The following is a 6,945-nucleotide window of genomic DNA, read 5'->3' on the forward strand; positions in this document are numbered from 1 at the left end:
AAAATTTCTCTCGTTTATTAAATCTTTTAACACAAAAAAAATCGACAATATTGACATCCTTAGAGACATTAAAGCTTGCACTTTTTTATTAAGAAAACCCTAACATTTTAATTACGAGGCCGACAGGGGAATATCACAGTCATTTTGGAAAAAACCACGTACCTAGAAAAAGTCTCCGAATTAATTTCAGACACAAAACATATTCTTCCTATTAACTCCGATCCCACTGACCGAATTAACCGTACTTTTCACAAATTTGTAAACAACTTAGTCTCTAACAAACAAATTACTCCACAAATCTCACTGACAATTAAAAAACCTTCACCCTTACAACCCCAACTCTACGGACTTCCTAAAATACATAAACACAACGTTCCTCTCAGACCTATCGTGGCTGACCTGAACTCACCCCTTTCAAAATTCTCCAAATACCTTAGCAACATACTCTCTTCAGTCACAGTCAAGTCTCGTTTCTTTACAAAAAACTCCTTTGAACTTGTCAACAATCTCCGCGATTCCGTTATTCCTGATAACTCCTTATTGGTTAGTCTTGACGTAGTCATCCCTATTCACAAACGTCCCCCTACAATTAATTTTAGATGCCATCACTGCTAGATGGGACGAAATCTCTTGTCATACAACATTATCACTGCATTGGTTTCTCGAGTCCATAAAATTCATAGTTTCGAATACTTATTTCGAATTCAACGACCATTTTTACCTTCAAATATTTGGCACACCTATGGGTTCTCCTATTTCCCCTTCACTCGCAGAAATTGCTTTACAAACACTTAGAGTTGAAAGTTTTTAATTCCTACAATTTAGACCTTCATTTTTATTACAGATATGTTGATGACATCCTTACTTGTGTTCCTGTTAAAAATTTCGAACTCTTACTTCATAGTTTTAACTCATTTAATGAGCATCTCTCCTTTACGTTTGAAAAAAACAAGAAATTCTATCAGCTTTTTAGACGTAAAAATTATAAAAACCGCAGACAATCGAATTATCACCAATTGGTTCCAAAAACCTACTTGGTCGGGTAGTATTTAAATTATCATTCTTACCACCCTTCTAGCATGAAGATAGGCACTATTATTATTTAGTCGACCATGCCATCCTACTCTCAGACAAACAATTTTGGCCCTCTAACTTATCCCTCATCCGCACAACTTTAATTAACAACTCATATCCACCGCACCTCATCAACTCCGTCACCTCCAACAGACTTAAAACCCTCAACAGTATGCATTCTTCTTTTTCCCCAGAAAAAAATTCTAAAGACAATAACTATATAGGCAACGTTTGTTTACCTTACGTAAAAGAACTTTTTCCAGTGTGGAAAAACTTTTTCATAAGGTAGACATCAGACTACCTGCAACATAGATCTAACTCTTAAATCCCTCTACACAAACCTGAAATCTCCCACTAGTATAGAACGTACTTCCAACATTGTCTACAAAATAAATTGCAATGATTGCCCTTCTACTTACATAGGTGAAACCGGACAAAATTTAATAAAAAGACTCAAACAACACGACAATATTCGAAAACCCCAACCAAAACCAAACTATGATAACAGAACACATAAAAATTTCAAACACTCCTTTAACTTTTATAATGCCAGTATTCTCTACCATGAACGGAACACCATTCAGAGACGTTTTGCAGAATCTTGTTTCATATCAATATGTGACCACGTGGTGAATAAAAGATCGGATTCCTCCTTACTCTGCGATAACTACCAAGTAATACTAAATAATGTTTCCAAATTTATCTCCTCTGAACAAACTAAGTGACCTTACTAACCTTGCCAACACTTCCTAGTTTAACTTCGGCCTTGATACCCGAGCTTTACCTACCCATACATAGCAAATTTTGAATAAACCTTAAAAAAAATTTTTTATTTTAGATTTTTGAGTTATTATTATAACTACTTAGTAATACTAAATAACATTTCCCATTTTTTTTCTCCTAATTCTAACCATACAAACCTAGCCTAACATTACTAGTTTCAACTTCCGACTATTTTCTACCTACCCGCCCATAACAATCCTGGAATGACCCTTAAAAATCTCTCAAAACATGTGGTGACTTTTATATATGCCTCGGTACTAGCAAAGTACAGAAGTCGTGGCAGAAATTACATAATTCTACTTACATTTTTGTTCAATAAAACTATCATTTTTCTGTTTACATCATACAAAAAAATTATATAAAAATGCATAGTGCTGACAAGTTAGTTGTATAAATGTTAGTGCCAAATCTCTAGTGCTGTGTACACTTCTCTATATGTAACTAACCAACGTAATGTAAGTCCACTTGTATTTTATATGTTTATCCATCTTCATAAATAATTTTGTTTGCTTTACATATATACGAGTTTACATATATTGTATGTTTATATATTTATATGTATATATATTAATATATATATATATATGTATTTGTATGTATGTATGTATTATATGTATATTACTTATTTACATGTATGTTTGTATGTATGTGCATATGTATATGTGTATACATGTAGTTATATATACGTATATATGCATGTATGTATGTGTATATATATATATATATATATGTATATATATGTATGTGTATATCTATATATATCTATATATATATATATATATTTGTGAGCATTTATGTACATATGTATATATATGTATTGTGTGTATATATATATATGTATGTATAATATGTATATATATGTGTGTGTATATATGTGTATATACATGTTTATGCGTATATGTATGTGTATACGTGTATAGCTATAGTTACATAGATAGGTATGAGTATATGTATGGTTCATACATGTACATGTACGTCGTTGTGAATATGCTTGCACGTTGCATATATGTATATACGTATATTATATGTGTATAGTCTTACATGTATATGTGTACATATATAGGTATATATTGTTGTATCTGTATATGTATATGTGTATTATATGTTTGTATGTGTGTGTATATGGATATATCCATGTATATATATATATATATATATGTATATGTGTGTATATGTGTATGTATATATATGTATATATGCGTAGGTTTATATGAGTGTACTTAAATATTTTTGCCTATACTTTTTTTATTATTTATTTAATTCTAGTCTCTACTACCCTTTCCTATCTTTTATATTTGGTTTGTTGTTAAGTGTTGCTGTTTGTTAATTTTTCTCTTATTGTATAGTTACTTTACCAATCCACATATATTATAATTACCTAGATATGCTAATTTTCATACTGTTTTTAGATCCACTGATGATGACATTAAATTGAATGTCGAAACGTTTGGAAATAAAGATTATTTTATAAATCTTTGGCTTTTCTTTGTTTGATGTATCGCCCTCAAGAACTCACTCATATATTTCAACATCAAAATTAACTACTAAATCATATATATATATATATATAGGTGAAGTGAAGTTTAATAATAATGCCGCGGCCAAGACTATATATATATATATATATATATATATATATATATATATATATATATATAGTGTAAGTGAATTTAATAATAATGCCGCCGACCAAGACTGAAAAAAAGCATTACTTACATTTACATGTACATTTTGTCGAATAACTTATTCCCAGTTATAATTTCCCAGAATTTATCAAAGAATGGTTAGTAATATATGAAGGTACGGGGTTAAAAGTTCACGACCAAAGTGTCAAAATCCATTAAAGCTGAAGCATTGTTTAACAACATTATTTGAAAGTGAAGGGAGAAAGATGTATAACCAGCTATAACCTTGATTCTTATGACTTTGATATTGGGAGATAAACGGTCATCTTTGAAAATCCATAGTAAAAAGTATTTTCTTCTGTTGGTAGCTTTTTAGCATTAGTTAAAAATGTAATTATTTTGTAAAATACCTTTAAAATTAAAATAAGACATTAAACCTGTTTGCCATCTGGCCGTTCCAAGTTACCTCGCCTATAGGGTAAAAAGGTCTAGATAACAAATTTTTGAAAGACAGCAAAAAAAAGCACATTTTTAAAATGACGAAGTCTGTAGTTTTACTGAACGTAGTCAGCTAATCGTTCGTTTGAAATATTTTTGATTCTCTAGAAATTGTTTAGAATATACCTTACTTAGCAAAACAACGTTTGCCGGGTCAGCTAGTATATATATATATATAAAGTTTTATGAAAAGACGTATTTTCATTAAATGAGTTATAAATGGGATATCGTAAGTAGTAAATTGCAATTTTTTGCATAAATAGCGTATTACGAATGTTAGACTATAATAATATAAATGAAAAATCTCTTTTTATATATTATATATATATACATTGCTGACTTTTAAAAAATATAATACGTAGAATTTTATTATTTTTTCATCTATCATAGATTATATCAAAATATATAAAGTATTATTATTTTCAAAACAAACTAGCACATTTTTTATTATTTGTTAAAAAATACTAAAATTTATATGATTAAAAATACACAGTAATTAATTGAGTATTTAAGAAATGAACTTTAGAATAATTTGATTTTTAAAATATTGTTTTTGATAAAATTGCATGAAATTGATTTTGGGTCAGATTTTTAGGCTTGGTTACAAATAACAAACTAAATTACAACACCGATACTATTACATTACAATTAATTAATATTTATAAATGTTATTCATATAATAACAAATATAATTCCAGAACTTTATCTTTTTGAATCTGTTGTATGTAGCTATGCTCAATTTTATTTTGTATATATATAATATTCAGTAGAATAAGTTATAGCAATCGCAACAAAATCGACTTTACTTACATTGACAAAGTGAAGACCTGATTACATTTTTAGAAAGACAAGTCCAGCGCTTTCGGACATACAGAAAAAAAAAGCTTAAAAAACTTACATTTGGTGGCTTAAATTGATCATTAAACATAGCCACATCAATTATTAATTATTTTATAGAGATTTCAATAATTTGATTTTTGTTTTCATTACTTTACTTTGGATTGAGTATCAAGAATTATATTCATAATGTTTAGATTATAATACCGTAAGCTCTTATAGCTCTTCTATTTTATAAATTAAAAAAAAATGAAACTTACAGTATTTATAATAATCTATTTTAAATATTTAAAGAATTTTTATTGATAATTCATCAATTTTATTGATTATAATATTTTTTATTTTCGAATATTTTTAACGGTACGGGAAGTTTCATCAATTTGCCTTCAAGGCACATGCCATGCCCACTACTTTACAATTATATTTATTACTTATAGCTACAATTTTATGGAAGTATTTAAGTTATTTAGTTGATTTTATCAATCGCCAGAATATTATTAATATCCTAAAAAATTAAACAAACATTTTGATTACTACCTTCCAATTCATTACTACCACCACCGACCAACTTAATAGCACCATCTTCTTTCTTTAATTTCTTCAAATATTTCCTAACCAGCTTTGCTTTATTTTCCCGCCTTTCTTCACCCGCAGCGGCTGCAGTCGTTGCATTCACCAAACTATAAGCACTGCACAATAAAACACACAACACTAACCAGTTTTCTGTCTTCATTATTAAAAAAAAAACAAATAAAAATTTAAATCCTAATCACGACATTAAAACTAACTTATCTATTAATATTGTTTTATCTTGTGAACTAGTTTATAGATCATTGTAAAGTGATCGATTCGGCTAATTGTGCCACACTGACATATCTGACCGTTTATTGCAAGAATGATTTCCTGCACTGCCTTGTGTTAACATTAACACACATGGTCGGTCGATGAAGTTAAGAATCTGATATACTATGAGTTACCAATCTGATCTAAATCGGTATCGCAAACGTCACATGTTACACACAAGTGAGTTACATACTGGTGTATGCGCGCGTACTCTATTTCTAACATTCTTTCAAAGCGCTCTAAACATTTCCATGGGAGGAATAAACAATTGGAAAAAGAAAATTTATTGAAAAGTCTATTTGCGAATGAACTTGTTTTTTTATATCATTACTTGCTTCACGTGATCGATTTTTTAGGGATTTTTGGACACCCCTGCCCCTTGGTGATACGTACATATATTTAAAATTACCCCCCCCTCTTTTCCCACCAAACATTACGTGTATTTTTAGTTACGTAAAATTTTTCGATCAAACTTTTCTAATTTATGAAAAAGTCGTATTGATTTTCATATTTTTTAGAAAATTTAGAAAATGTTTCAATTTCTTTAAAAAATTAAGGTAAAAAATGAATACACGCCCTCTAAGATAAAAGTATTTGGTGTATTTGCGATTGATACAGTTAGGCCATGTCGTCTTATTTTGTAAGATACTAAGATCTTACTTAAGCCATTGAGAAAACTAGTAGGGTGCATGACAACGTGCCTTAAGGCAAATTGCTGGAACTTTCCGTACCGTAATCAAAAATCTTGGTAAGGAACCGAATAAAATTTATACAAAATGTGTACACATTATGAAAATCTCTATAAAATACTGACAATTTTATGTGCATATGTCTAATGATCATTTTGACCGCCAAAAGGCGTTTTTTACCTTATTTTTATTGAGAGTCCATTACCGCTATACCTGCCTTTCCACAAATTTAAACAGTTTTTTATCTTGTCAATACAAGTAACATGTTTTTTAAATTATTAAAATCGGACAGCCCGTTCTCTTAAAAACTGAGTTTCCGTTTTTGGCACTTTTTGCCCCATATCTTCGGAACGGCTAGACCCGCCTTTACCAAAAACTAACCAGCACGTCTCTTTATCAATAGAATGTTTTTGAATGTTCAAATCGGTTGATCCGTGTTCCCGAAATCGTCGACGGAAATTTGCATCCGCACACACACACATACACATACATCCATTTTTTCTAAGGTATGCCAAAATGTTCAGAAACCTTTGAAACGTAAGATATATAAGAATATTTATTTTCGATTTTTTTGCGATTACTATAACTTGTCCTAC

The sequence above is a fragment of the Ctenocephalides felis genome, unplaced genomic scaffold (assembly GCF_003426905.1).
Source record: "Ctenocephalides felis isolate EL2017-DRISC unplaced genomic scaffold, ASM342690v1 CF-g0.4_SCAFFOLD_01492, whole genome shotgun sequence".
NCBI classification, from domain to species: Eukaryota; Metazoa; Arthropoda; class Insecta; order Siphonaptera; family Pulicidae; genus Ctenocephalides; species Ctenocephalides felis.